This window comes from Anolis carolinensis, chromosome 3 (genome assembly GCF_035594765.1).
Source record: "Anolis carolinensis isolate JA03-04 chromosome 3, rAnoCar3.1.pri, whole genome shotgun sequence".
Lineage (NCBI taxonomy): Eukaryota > Metazoa > Chordata > Lepidosauria > Squamata > Dactyloidae > Anolis > Anolis carolinensis.
This window is the reverse complement of record NC_085843.1, coordinates 160,905,243-160,920,391: the sequence shown is the minus strand read 5'-3', so window position 1 is coordinate 160,920,391 and position 15,149 is coordinate 160,905,243. Positions and strand designations below refer to the sequence as shown.

General features: G+C 41.9%; 1 protein-coding gene and 1 long non-coding RNA gene across 4 annotated transcripts in view; one reads left to right on the top strand and one right to left on the bottom strand.

Annotated features, from left to right (window-relative positions):
- atrnl1 (attractin like 1) overlaps positions 1–15,149 on the top strand; it is a 786,325-nt gene that overhangs the window by 570,189 nt on the left and 200,987 nt on the right. The window lies entirely within an intron of this gene.
- LOC134297633 (uncharacterized) lies at positions 1,153–9,123 on the bottom strand. The gene is made up of 4 exons (XR_010004444.1): positions 8,919–9,123; positions 6,908–6,979; positions 1,821–1,972; positions 1,153–1,311 (listed from the first exon to the last, which is right to left on the bottom strand). It is a non-coding gene; the product is annotated as an uncharacterized LOC134297633 (long non-coding RNA).

The window sequence follows — 15,149 nt, the reverse complement described above, 5'->3', positions numbered from 1 at the left end:
CACAATATTAGCATTATATATTACTATATTGAACTATACCACTATACTGTAATATTATATGTAATATATAACGTATAATTAATATTATTATATGGTATTATTATTAGTATTATATTGTATAATATTATAATATTATTATCAATATTATATGTATATACAATACATTATATTATTTAAAATGATATAAAAATATTATGTTATAAAACTGAGGGCAGGGGCCAGGTAAATGACCTTGGAGGGCCGCATCCGGCCCCCGGGCCTTAGTTTGGAGACCCCTGCCTTAGAGCCTAGTAGCTGGCAGTGAATCCTACCCTCCTTCCTTCCTTCCTTCCTTCCTTCCTTCCTTCCTTCCTTCCTTCCTTCCTTCCTTCCTTCCTTCCTTCCCTCCCTCCCTCCCTCCCTCCACCTTCCTTTCCTCCTTCCTTGCACTTTCTTTTTTCCTCCGCCCTTTTTAATCATACCTTAGTGAAGTATATTTGATTATAAGGAGTAATAATTTTGCAAGAAGAATAGAGCTCATCGTAACATTAAGGTCAAAGATAAAATGTGAAATGAAATCTGTTTCGGTAGACATATATTTAACCATTGTTTAAAGTTAATTTCTTAAGACATTGTTAGAATCAAAAGATCATATAACTGAAATCAGTTGGATAGATATTGCCAGACTATAAAAAGAAGATATATATTTCTTTTGTTTGGTAAAGTCAGTCTCAAAAATGTGATGAACATTGTTTTTAACTTGATAGGACTTCATTTCGGTCAACAAACAGAAAAATTCTCAACTGCTAATTTTTTACATATAAGAAACAGTGGTAAGTGTCAAGGTAACCAATGCATTTTGTTGGGCTACATTTTTGAATTTTTACCATTATCTCCCAGTAAAAGATTGGTTGGCAAATGTCTGTTGTGGGTTGGAAAATGTTCACACATATTTACAATAGGTAACAGAAAAATTCAAGAGGAAACAAGCACTTGAAATTTGACCACTGATCAAATTTGAATCACATCTTCATAATTTACCAACAGATGTTCTTCTTTACTGAAAAGGCTGAGAAAAAGCTGCCACTATATAGAAATGAAATATATGTTAGACTTTTAAAAAATGTTTATCATCCCTTGAACATTACTAGAGGGAAAATAACAAATGTGTCCTTTGGCATTACAACAGTCATTGCAATCAAATAGTATTTTTATTTTCTTACAGCACTTTGATTATGTGGAACTCATCCAGTATCTTCCCACTGAACACATCTTGCTGGAATGTTACAATGGCAGAATGCCTGTGTCCATCTCCTCTGTGTTATCAGGTGTCTAAAAGAGAAACCATACAGTAGTTGCAGCAGGTGCTCTCAGACACTACAGTGGAGAAAAAATATTTAATCTGTGTCCCAGCCTTTTATGCCTTTAGAATATCTGAACCATTGGTCTCATCTTTGGTTTTCATAGTGCAGTAAGCAACACAATAGTAGACAACATGTAAAAAGAATCTAGCAATGCATTACATAAAGTGCATCAAACACTAGGCTGGATGCTTGCTTAGAAGTAATTCTACAGCTTGAAATGGGAGGTAAGACACTGAGTGATAAAGCATCAACAGAGTTTCTGACCATAGTGGTAACACAGAGAATATGAAATATTATTGATCGTTGTTGTCAACTGTAAAACATTTTGGCTTCTATTGATGATCAAAAGTCACATGTACATTAGCTCTCCAGTGCTGAAATTGTGAAACCTAAGTTGCAAAACACTTTTCAAGATACTGCCTATCAAATATTATTTTAACACAACTCAAATCTAATGTATTGAATATGGTTAAATACCACCATGCCGAGTCCCAGAAGCAGATAGAAGCCTCTCTCTTCATCCCAACTGCCATGCCCTGGTTTCTAACATGGATAGGAAGAGGCAGTATCTGCTGGACTTAATCCTTTTCCATGCTGCCATTCCCTTGTCCTTTTGTGTCATGCCTTACCTGGATTGTAAATAAATAAAGAATTACAACAACAAAATAATGAATATCTAGCATTCCCCAACCCAGTGTTCTGTAGACAACATAGACTACAACTTCCATCACTACCGTCCAACTAGAAATAATGGGTGATGGTTTCCATCTGATCCAGAATATTCCGTAGCTATTCACTTCCAGAATTAGCCATGAAGAATTCTAAGGATTTGGGAATAAAGCAAATTTGTTTTATTGTGTTGTTCTTAAACCAAATAACTTATTGCCTGACCATTTCACAAATTGTTTGAGTGCTGACAGGTAGAAATGAACCAAACTTGTTGGCTTTGGCCTTCTTTGTTTTCACTTTAGTCATAGCCTTTTGAACCTAGGTACTTTGCACTCATGCTGTTTAAGTGAACCGTCAGAAAGATCTATGTTGAATAAAGCTGAAACTATAACAAGGAAATCTTGAAAAAAAAACTCCCAAGTACAATAATCAGACATGTTTATGTCGGCTTCAACACAATGTCAGGCTAGTGTTTTAAAATGCAAACTATGAAATGTTTTATTCATGCTTTGAAATACTTCTACTTTCTTTTGTATTATAACAGACCTTAAATAAATGCTAGTCACATGAATTTGTAATTTGTATGCCATCTTCATGATCTTTCTAGAACAGCAAATTAACAATTAGGACTACAATGAATATTCAAAGAATAATGCCAATAGCACCTGATAGCCTCCTGTTACTGAGTAGTGAATCCATTCTAGGGGTGCATCTACACTGTAGAATTAATGCAGTTTAACACCATTTAAACTGGCATGAGTTAATGCTATGGAATCTTTGGATTTATAGTTTGTTGCAGCTCAATAATTTTTTTGTCAGAGAAGACTGAAGACCTGGCAGAACTAAAACCCTCATAATTCCCTAACATACAGATTTTATTTAGTTGCAACAACATGTCCTATAGAACATTACAATATCTGATGAGTGAGAAAAGTGGTGTATATTTTGCCTTGTTTTGTTTCCCTTTATAGTCACCAGACTTGCATAATGCATCTTGTTGTAATGTAGATAGTTATCTGATGTCATTTAGGCATAAGTGGTTCTGGGAAGGTACAAGGTAGAATAAATGCTCACTTTTCTGTGTTTATTTTCTCAATTGAAAATCAGAGTGTGAATTACAGATTTGTTTGCAAATATTTATGCTAATCTATACTGTTCTTCTATTTTCTGTTCTGTGCCCCCTTTTTCCCCTCCTGGTTTAATATTAATTCTGAAAATGTTACTTGTTGGCATCCAACAACACTGTGCATTGTAGTAATAAACTTTGTACTTTTCAAAATCCATTGCTCCTAAGGTAAAACCTGAAGGAAAAGACAAAAGGTGAAGAAACACAGTTCCATAACTGTAAGATATCCCAAGTCAATTTACCTTCTACATCCAAATCCTTCTTGCTAGCCATAAGAAGGATATACTAGAACAAAATGTAAACAGCACAGTTTGCTGCATAGTTTTTCAAAAGTCATCTGAACATTATTGCCCTCACTTTGCCCTTCCAAAAACCCTAGATGAGTGCCAAAATCAGCTCAGATGTTGGAAGATTTGATTGGAATGCTCAATTTTCGTATAACAGTGTAACCTGAAAGATTTATCTGAAATACTTATTCTTTCTCAGCCTTTTTCTACCATTGCAAAATTGTTCATAACAAGAGCAATTTTTCTAAATAAGGTGGTTCAGACAGCTTAATGATCTGCAGCCATGGCACAAGCTCACCGTTGTCTGAAAGAGCGGATCCTAGATGCCTAAACAGAAGTCAGGAGGCTTAGCATAATGAGCAACTGAACATATCCTAAATGGCAATTTAGTAGCCTTGTTATACACAGGGAAGGTTTGCTAAGTTTTGGGATGAAGTTTCTACTTGTATAGCAACCACACTAATAAGCCTATCTTCTATGCAAATGACTTGTATGGACCAAGTTACAATTGTATGCTTTGTTTTCATGTGAATCCCGTCTTCACAGATGAAGCCAGAAACTTGTCTGTAGGCAGCAACCATAATTTGGAAATCCATGACATGTCACCTGTCTAGTAGCTTGCAAAAGCATTAACATTTTCCAGGGCTGGGAACATGCAATTCGAGCAAGTATATAGCCAGAAATTATAGTTTTACATTTTCCTCTGCTTCCATAAATATTCATCCCATTACAAATGGCTCTCAATATGTCTGCCTATATATGTGTATCTGAGAAAGTATATACCATCTTACACTTTCAACTGTGGAATGAAGTGAAAAACTGAAGCTTCAAAATTAGTTTTAAATTCCATCATTACTATTATCATTAAAATGCCTCTCAAAGTAGTAGTTGCTGTTATTATTATTATTATATTTATTAATGCTCCACTTTATCTCCCCCAAACATAAAAGCATCAGCATTACCATTTAAAATATACAATCATACTAACATTAAAACAGGATTAAATATTTAAAATATTTTTAAATTCCAGTAAAAATCATTAAAACAAATTCAAAGTTAAAAAGTTAAAAGACCACACACACACAAATAATAATAATAATAATAATAATAATAATAATAATAATAATAATAATTTTATTTTTATACCCCATCTCCCCGAGGAGACTCAGGGCGGCTTACATGGGGCCAAGCCCAGGCAATAACCAATATTAAACTCAGCAATAAAAACAAATCTTAAACAAATAACATCACATATACCAATAAACAATAAGCACACTTTGATAAAAACCTGGATTGGCTCCTAAAAAGGGTAGTGGGCCAGAAAAGTGCAAAAAGTTTTATACAGTACAGATTAGGAAAGAGGTAGGTACAAGGGACTATTATCCCATTAAGGTGCTGGAGGAGGCATACACCTAAAGACTATATACGGCAAGGAGTAAAAATGCTATAAAAATAGAATGGACAAACAAGGCAATCTCAAACTAAGGAAATCAGTCACCAAAATTGCTTTTAAGAACCATCATCTTTAAAATCCTGCTATTCTGGCTTCCCTGGGCAGGGAGTTCCAGAGTCGAGGGACAGCGGCCGAGAAGGATTGCTCTCTTATTCCCACCAACTAAGCTTGAGATGGGTGTGGGGCCGAGAGAAGGGCCTCTCCTGAAGCTTTCAGAGCCTAGGCAGGTTCATACAAGGGGATGCAGTCAGCCAAATAGCCTGGACCTGAACTGTCTAGGATAGTGATTCTCAGCTTGTGGGTTCCCAGATGTTTTGGCCTTCAACTCCCAGAAATCCTAACAGCTGGTAAACTGGCTGGGATTTCTGGGAGTTGTAGGCCAAAACTTCTGGTTGAGAACCACTGGTCTAGGGCTTTAAAAGTCATAACAAGCACTTTGAATTGTGCCTGGAAACATACTGGCAGCCAGTGGAGCTGCTGCAACAGGGGGGTTGTTCGCTTGCTATAGCCAGCCCCAGTTAGCAACCTGGCTGCAGCTCTTTGGACCATCTGAAGTTCCAAGCACACCCTATGTGTAATCCATATGGGATGTAACTAAGGTATGTACTACCATGGCCAGATCTGGCTTCTCAAGGAATGGGGACAGTTGGCACACAAATTTTAATTATGCAAAGGCCCTCCTGGCTACCTCTAACACCTGGGCCTCCAGGTTCAAAGCCTAGTCCAGGAGGATCCCCAAACTGCGAACCTGTGTTTTCATTGGGAGTGTAACATCGTCCAGCACAGAATGCTATAAGGCACTACAAAGCAGATAAAAATGGTGAAGCTACATACACCCTGTAGGACAGGTTTGTCAAATTCACTTTCATCATGGGCCAAATCAGTCTTAAGGTTGCCTTCAAAGGATTGTTGAATCTATAAACGGAGAATCCATGAATACAGAGGGCCAATTCTCTCTCTCTCTCTCTCTCTCTCTCTCTCTCTCTCTCTCTCTCTCTCTCTTTCTCTCTCTCTCTCTCTCTCTATATATATATATATATATATCATAGTGATTGGTGTTCTTTAGTGTTTCTCCAGTTTGAGTCCCCAGATGTTATTGAGCAACAGCTCCCATCACTTTTCCCTTCTCCATCATGTGGACTGGGGATAATTAGAATTGGAACCCAACAGATATTTGGATATTCCCAAGCCTTGTATCTAAATTCAAACCCCACTCTCCTGACTTAACAGAACAAATTCCTGTCTTCCTAATGTTGCTCACTTCAGCTCTATTTATGATTTCTAATCGTGAGGAATACTGGAGTTGGAGTCCAGCAACTAGAGAGCCACATAAAATGACATGGTGGATCCGATTCGGCCCACAGACCTTGAGTTTGACACAAGTGCTGTAGGGCCAGGACTGGCCCGAGGAAATTGAAAGGGGTATGCAAAAAGTTTTTTTGCGCCCCCCCCTGTGCCGTGGGAGGCGGGCCCCACCTCCCGCACCCTAACCCCGCCTCCCGTGCCGGGCGGCCACGCCTCCTGTGGCACGGGCGCTGTGGGAGGTGGGGCCAGGGCGCACACCGTGGGAGGTGGGGCCAGACCTGGCCCCGCCTTCCGCGGCGCGCATCCTGGCCCAGCCAGGCTGCGGCGGGAGTTCTTCCAGGCCGCAGCCTGGAAGGACTCCCGCCGCAGCGGGCGTGTGCTATGGGAGGCGGGGCCGGTCCCGCCTCCCACGGGGCGCACCCTGGCACAGCCAGGCTGTATGCGGTGGGAGTCCTTCCAGGCCGTGGCCTTTTTCGCGGCCTGGAAGGACTGCCGCCACACGCAGCCTGGCTGCACCAGGGTGCGCCCCGTGGGAGGCGGGGCCAGACCTGTCCATGCCTCCCACCTCACGCGACCCCGCCTCCCAGGTGTGGCCCCGTCTCCGCCAGGTGTGGCCCTGCCTCCCAAGGGCTCAATAGCACCCCTGGGAAGGTGGCGCCCAACGCAGGGGCATGGTCAGCGTGCCGTGTTGGTCCGGGCCTGTGTAGGGCATTAAACTACTAACCTTTTATTTAATATCCTTCAATGACGCAGGTTATCCAGCTCAGTAAGAAGTTGAACTCTTCCTGAGTACATGCTGTGGAGAAGGAAATACTTTTAAAATGTATTTTTATTTATGTATTTTATTTAATTTCTATCCCACATTTTCATATAATAGTCAAAGGTCACTTGCAAATTTATTTTTAAAATATGGTAAAAAATACTCCCTTCATGCACATTCAGGTCTGAATATATTTGCCAAATGTGGTATATACACTTTCATCCAACCTCATATACACTTCATATATTTAAATAACAGCCTTGGACATAAAGAGAAATAAGAATGTTCTAAAGCTAATGGCCAAATTTTTATAACCTATCAGCAAACCTGTCTGTTGGTTTTAGAGTTTATTTTCATGATTTCTCCTAAAGGTATTGCTTACTCTGTTTTACTACGATGAACTTTAACACTCCCTTTCAATATTAATAAGTGTCCTTCAGTCTGTTTTGTGAGTTTTGTTTTGTTTTGTTCAGTTTCTAATTGCTAAAACTCCAGTGCAGTTTTGTAGCATCTAGAAGACTGCCCATTAGGATGTACTGTGACAACAGTAGATTTGTCCAGTTTTGTTTTATTTTAGGTTACTAAAACTTCAGTTCTGTTAAACCCATAAAAATTAGGTTATGCTATGACAATAGTAGATTACTTTCTGGTGGGTCCTGTGCATCATAGCTCCACCCTTTAGTTTCACATATGATTCAGTGTCACATTTTTACCCAGTGGGTGTCTATTATAAAATGCTTTTCTATGAGCCACAAAACTGTATTATTCCCTCTACTTACTTTCTTCATGACCCTATCCATCTGTAGAATGACTTCTTTTGTCTTGTTTTAAAGGTTTGTTTTCTGCCCTTTGCTTGACGCATGGAAATTATTAATGGCAGATAATTAAATTCCACTGCTGACAAAATGCTGCAGTGTATAGTTTCTGCTATTGTTCAATACCAGTTATCCTAAAATAAAGTCCCTCTTGTGACTTCTTTACATTCTTCTACTCGTTTCCCTGTATAGTGTACAGCACATAAGTAAAGCTATTGTTTTACGAAATGGGTGTTCTTTCTCAATTGTTACTCATTGCAAACAGCAAGGGTATAACAGTGATTTCCTCATTCTTCTCCTTGTATATTGGTGTTAATAACACTTTGAAACATGAAATTTGTTCCTGGGTTATAAATGGCATTTCCTAATTGGTTCTGGCATTAAAAATATGGGAAAAGTTAATTAAACTGCAAAAACTTTGTTTTTGCGGGACATTGTTCAGCACATTTTGCTATAGTTTTTCATCAACAACCAATTAAACATAGTTTGTGGCAGTCACAAAAATGAAGTTTCTGGAGTATAACAACTACTTTCAAAGTAAGTACCATACCATTTAACTGGAAATAACACTTTCAAACCAAGAACAATTTTTTTTCAAATTTTGTTTCATAGTGAGTCAAGGAAATTACAAATCTAACTACTTTTAACATAGAAAATAATTTGTTTTATTATTGCTTAATTTCTCACCCTTTTAAATGGCAGCTTTTCCCCAGCCAGATTGGTACATTCTACTTATTATTATTGTTATTATTATTATTATTATTATTATTATTATTATTATTATTATTATTTAAAAAATAGAAGTTGATATCAAACATTTCTATACCTGGAAGAAAGTTTGGCAACTTGTTTTTCAAAAATAACAATGAAGTTCTTTTTGCCAAGGTACTTTTAACTGAAGAAAATGCTTGGTTGAAATTGTGTTCATTTTCATGGTACAATTTAGTTGTAAAATGTGTCCTTTTCAACACAAGATTGTCTTGACTCTCTGAAACAGTGTGCCCTGAAACTGTAAGGAAAGCCTGCGTATGAGGAATAGTTAAATGGCTAACTGCATCATTTGATGTTGTTAGATTAGCCTTCCGTGCTGAGCAGCTTTGTGAAATTTCCCCTCTACTCTTTCATGCCTTAAATAGCCATTTCTTTTTAAAATCACTTACCTGTACAAAGTTACAGTTCTGGAAGGATAGGTGAGACAAGTTCAACGGAAGGAGCTTAAACAGGAAGGAACATGGTAGATGTTGTAAGAAGTCCTTCAAAGGAAGGACAGGCGTGCTATTGTATATTCTGTTCTTTGTTCATAGCAGATTGAACTGTGTAGATGGTAGCAAAAATTCAGTTGCAGAAACATTCGGTGTTAATGGAGGACCTGCAATATTGCATGGGAAGATGATTAAAGATATGCTGCATTTTTGATAGCCACAGATAGTCTCTTTAGAAATAATCCTCTAGTGTTACATTTCTAGATGTCTCTATATGGAATCCAAAGATTAATGGGATCATGAAAGGTCTTGAGAAAAAAAATGGAGATCAGAATCTGTGGAGATGTGGAGGTTGTTTTTATTAATTAATTATATTATATATAGAACTATATCCGCTGCCACGAGTTATTGAAGATGTCTTGTTTAAACGCTGCCACCAGATGTTAAGGGGATTATCAACTCTTGCCACCACTATTGAAGTTTTAGCCACTGGCTACTTAGAGGGGAGACTTTTTAAATTTTGTTTTTCTTTCTTCTTCTTGTTTATTCTTAATGTGTGTATATATGACAGAGACTGAGATGTTTGAAGGAAAAGAACAATAACACGTTTATTGATGCACAAGCTTAATAGTTACAATTCTCACTTAGAGGCACTTTCTTTAACAGTTGCAATAACAGAATGAGGTGATTCAAACTTCCTAAAATGTCATTTCTTTATCCACTTCTTTCTATACTGCTTTCACCCTGTGAATTACAAACACAGACTATCTGTTCCTTATCTGGAAACAGACTACCTTAAAATAAGTCACCAAACTTATTTTAAAATTGACTCAAAAATCAAACATTTGAGCCACCCTGATCCTTCAACCAGAATCAGTCTCCCGGTACCTCATAAGGGCACCGACTCTAAAAACTAACCTTCCCTATGGTTCTCTGACCACAAACTGACTGAGTTTCCCTCCAAATTCTGCTCTCTCTTCAGCTCAGTTGGCTCCGCCCCCTTCTCCATGGCAACCAACTCTGAGTGCTGAGTAACTGAAATATTAACCCTTTTTAAAACACAGTTAAACATGGCTTCTATAACTTAAAAAAACCACACTTCATTACAGAATCATTACAGTAATAAGCAGAATGATATACCATATTATCTATATGTACTTACTTAGGCAATCCCTCGTAATTTGAGGATGATGGTCCTCCATTTCTTGGAAGACACCTGTGCGTGATTTTTTTTAATGTGTGGAGGTCGGTGCATGGTCTATATGTATATGTGTATATATTGCCCATACGGCAATAGCCTTCTAACAGTTTAGTGATTGATATAAAAACACTAATTAAAACTAAGAATTTGACAATAAAATTATTTTTTCAAAGAATTGTTTTATGAAACAACTCAGCTGTGATGACTCATGGGCCATGTAGTCCCATTCCTAGCGCTGTTGTGACAGATGAAGAGGAAAACTTAGGTTTCCCACCGTTTCAGCCAGAATTGGAGCTTCCACAGCCAGAGATGGAGCCCCTGCACCTGCAGGAGATTTGCCTCCCAGAAGTTTCCCAAACAAGCACTGAGCCGAAATCTCCCCCTTTTTCTCGCCGTGATTATTGTCAACAACAGAGAGGAGCTCAACAGGCTAATCGCAGAAGCCTGAGAATCGCGGCCAAACAAATGGTTGATTAAACCTGCTTCCCATGGGAATCTTTAGGGAGTCATGCATCTGGACTCAGAGAATGGCTTTCGGTTCTGGTTCCCCAGAGAATTGTTCTCTGGCGGGAAAACGAGACCCTACTTAGGTGTTTTGCCCTCGTAGGAATCTTGCGGAGTCAATTCGTCAACTACGGGAGTAGGTTGTGTGTGGACTACGCTCCCGTTTCCAGCCTTGCTTTGCTTCCCAGGACCTTGTTTTGCTTCACGGACCCAGCCTTGCCTTCCGGACCTCGCCACGAATTTACCACGGATCCTGTTTTTGCTCCTTGTTCTTTGTTGCCTTGAATTAAGCCTTGTATCCAAGAATCAAGTTATTTCCTTGCCTTGCCTAAGTTCATGGACTAAAGGACCTTGTCTTCTCCCCTCACTTTGCTTGGCAAAGTGAGTGTTTCGGTTACTGGATTACAACTTTGGACCTTAATATTTCATATTGGACATTGTTCCTCTGGACTAATTTTGACCTTCCCTGAAAGGTCTACTTCTGAACTATTTCCTACACTTGCTTTTATTAACTTTATATAATTCCTCAATAAAGATATTAGATAGATTCTGGCCTCTGTGTATGGTTATTGGTGCTCTGCAGCCTGGGTCGTGACAGTTTGACTCCGCCACCCTAAGCACCATTTAACCTAGGCCAGAATGTCTACCGGAGCCGGACCGGGTGACCAACCACTCAGCTACACCATCGCCAAGGATGAAGTGGACAGGATCCGTGATATGCTCTATGCGCAGGAGGGAGAAATACGGGGCTTGAAGGAACGTGGAGCCCGTCTCCCTGCCCTGGCGTTGCCCACCAAGTTTTCTGGAGAGGCTTCCAAGGTTCATGTTTTCCGTCGCCAATGCCAGGCATACCTAGAGGCCCGAAATGCCGAGTTTCCCCAAGAAGACATCAAGGTGGCATGGATTTATAGTCTCCTAGACGGGCCAGCGGCCAATTGGGCGACGGCACTGTTCGATCAAGCCTCCCCGCACCTAAGTTCCGCGCTAAACTTCTTGGATCACCTTAAGGCGACTTGGGGGATCGAGGACAATTTAGAGGCGGCCGGCCACAAACTCCGGCGCCTTTCCCAAGGAGACAGGCCCTTGTCCCAGTACATAGCCGAGTTCCGAGTGCTGGCCCAAAACACCGGCTGGAATGACATAGCCCTCAGAGGACAGTTTCGGGAGGGTCTTAACATCGAGATGTTGGAGGAAATCTCCAAAGTGGACCCTCCAAACTCTCTAGAAAGACTCATTGATCAATGTTTACGAGCTGAAGTCATGCTTGCCAACAGGAAGCAGTGGATCCGAGGCCAGAGTGGAAGAGCCGGAGCAAAACCTCCCGCTCCCGCCGGCATCCAGCCGCGTCCAGTGTGGAGACCCCCGCCACCAGCCCCATACCCCAGAGGAAGCGAGGAGGTGGCGATGCAGTTGGGCAATGTGCGTCCCAGATTGGATGTAGCCGAGAAGGCGCGCCGCCAACGTTTAAACCTCTGTTGGTACTGTGGAAATGGGGGCCACTTTGCCAGAGAGTGTCCAGCCAAAGGAAAACCCGCCGCTCGTCTGGCGGCGGCGTCCTCCGTGGAGACGAAGACGTCAGAGGCGACTGGGGCACAGCCGGCGGGGGAAGCCAGCGACCGGGTGTAGAGAGGCTCGCCAACCCGGTCAAAAGCCCCACTCAAGAGCCGCCAACCGGGGTCCTTTTTCTCCTAGTGGTCACCTTGTGGTCAGCGAAAAAAGGACCCGTCATGATCCATGCCATGATAGACTCAGGAGCCACAAACAATTTCATTGATAGAGAGTATGCCGACTCTCTGGGATTACAATATCACGATTTCAAGAACGCCCGGGTGGTGCAAGCCATAGACGGCCGCCCCCTCAAGACAGGTCCAGTAAGCCAATGGTCGGAACCCACCAGAATGTGGATAAGGGAACACATGAAAGAGATTTCCTTCTTTGTTACCGAGGTTCCTCACTTCCCTGTGATTTTGGGGATCCCATGGCTGACACTCCACGACCCTAGCATCTCTTGGACCAACAGAGAACTGCAGTTTGCTTCTAAATATTGCCAAAACCATTGTCTTGTAGCCAAGGTCTGTCACGCCACAGACGCTGAATCCATCATCACCTTGCCCAAGAAATACTCAGACTTTTGGGATGTTTTCAATGAAAAAGAAGCCGAGAGACTACCCCCGCATAGGCCTTATGACTGTGCCATTGACTTGGTGGAGGGGGCCCCGATCCCGCGAGGACACCTCTACTCCTTGACTGAACCAGAGCAAGAAGCTCTCAGGGAGTTTTTAGAGACAAACCTCCGCAAGGGGTTCATTAGACCCTCTCAATCCCCAGCCGCTTCCCCAGTGATGTTTGTGAAAAAGAAGTCAGGGGACCTACGCCTGGTGGTGGACTATAGGGCATTGAACAATATCACTAAGCGGAACCGCTATCCCCTGCCTTTGATCTCGGATCTATTAGACCGGCTTCGAGGGGCCAAGGTCTACACCAAGCTGGATCTTCGAGGGGCTTATAATCTAGTTCGCATCAGGGAGGGGGACGAGTGGAAAACCGCCTTCCAGACTAAATTCGGATTATTCGAGTCCCTGGTCATGAATTTTGGTTTATGTGGAGCTCCCGCAACGTTCCAGCATTTTGTCAATGATATCTTCCAGGATTATCTAGATCGGTTCTTGATCATCTACTTGGACGATTTTTTGGTGTTTTCTAGATCACAAACAGAACATGAGAACCATGTCAGAATGGTGTTACAACGTTTGCGGGATCATGGACTTTATGCCAAGCTGGAAAAATGCGCTTTTGATCTACAAGAGGTAGATTTCCTGGGATACCGTGTCTCGCCACTAGGGTTCTCCATGGACCCGGCAAAGGTTTCAGCAGTATTGGAATGGCGGGCGCCAACCAACAAGAAAGAGGTGCAGCGTTTCTTGGGGTTCGCGAACTATTACCGCAAGTTCATTCCAGACTTTGCCCGCTGGTCTGATCCAATCACCAGCTGCATCCGTGGAAAGCAGCCTTTCCGCTGGACGGAACAAGCAGAGAAAGGGTTCCAGCAACTAAAGAAATTATTCACGTCCCAGCCAATCCTTCAGCACCCAGATCCTAAAACCCCTTTTGTTGTGCAGGCTGACGCCTCCGATGTGGCAATTGGGGCTGTACTCTTGCAACCAGTGGGAGATCATCTTCACCCTTGTGCTTTTTACTCCTGTCAACTAACATCCCCAGAGAGGAATTACACTATTTGGGAAAAAGAACTTTTGGCCATAAAGGCAGCCTTTGAAACTTGGAGACATTGGTTAGAAGGGGCCAAATTTCCCATTGAGGTCCATACTGACCATCGGAATCTAGAACATCTAAGAACTGCCCGCAAGTTAAATCAGAGGCAACAGCGCTGGGCTTTATTCTTTGAGCGTTTTGACTTCCAGATCCACTATGTAACCCCAGCTCAGACCAAGCAAGCAGATGCTCTATCACGGAAACCAGAATATGCTGCAGGGCGTAGAAAGACCTTTGAATCCCAATTGCTGCAGCCCGAGAACTTTGCCACGCTCACAGTGGGAAACACTAAATCCACTTCAATTGAATCTACTTCCTCTTCTCCAGGGCCCCTTTGTGCTCAGGAAATCAGGGCCAGTCAACAGGCGGATGCCTGGGCTCAAGATCAACTTCGCCAAGGACTACATTTTCCCTTCTCGCTTAAGGATGGGCTACTTTGCTATAGAAACCACGTCTACATCCCTCCAGGACCTGGCAGAGAAAGGGCACTTCGTCTGTGTCATGACTGCAAGCCAGCAGGGCATTTAGGACTATTTAAAACCATGCATTTGATCCTAAGAGATTTCTGGTGGCCCAAGATCCGCAAGGATGTGGAAAAATATGTCAATACCTGCCCGGTATGCCAGCGTTCCAAGACAAGAAGGGAGAAGCCCTCAGGGCTACTGCATCCCCTTCCTACTCCATCCCGTCCATGGGAGATAATTTCTGCGGATTTTATCACTGACCTACCACCTTCCCTTGGATTCACCACGATCCTAGTGGTGGTGGACCTTTTTACCAAGTTAGCCCATTTCATTCCCTGCGATGGCCTCCCCACGGCCAAAGAGACTGCAGATTTATTCCTTCAACATGTTTTCAGATTACATGGTTTGCCCAAGAGTTTGGTCACAGACCGTGGGTCTCAATTCACCTCTCGTTTCTGGAAAGCACTACAAAAACTATTGGGCATAGACTCTCGTTTATCTTCGGCTCACCATCCCCAAACGGATGGGCAAACGGAGCGCACCAATGCCACCTTGGAACAGTACCTTCGCTGTTATGTAAACTATCAGCAGGACAATTGGGCTTCCCTGTTGCCGCTGTCGGAGTTTGCCTACAACAATGGTGTCCAGGCTTCAACTAAAGAAACCCCGTTCTTTGCAAACTATGGCTTCCATCCACGTTTCTTTCCTTCTGTCATTGAAACCTCAGAAGTTCCCGCAGCAGAGGACTGG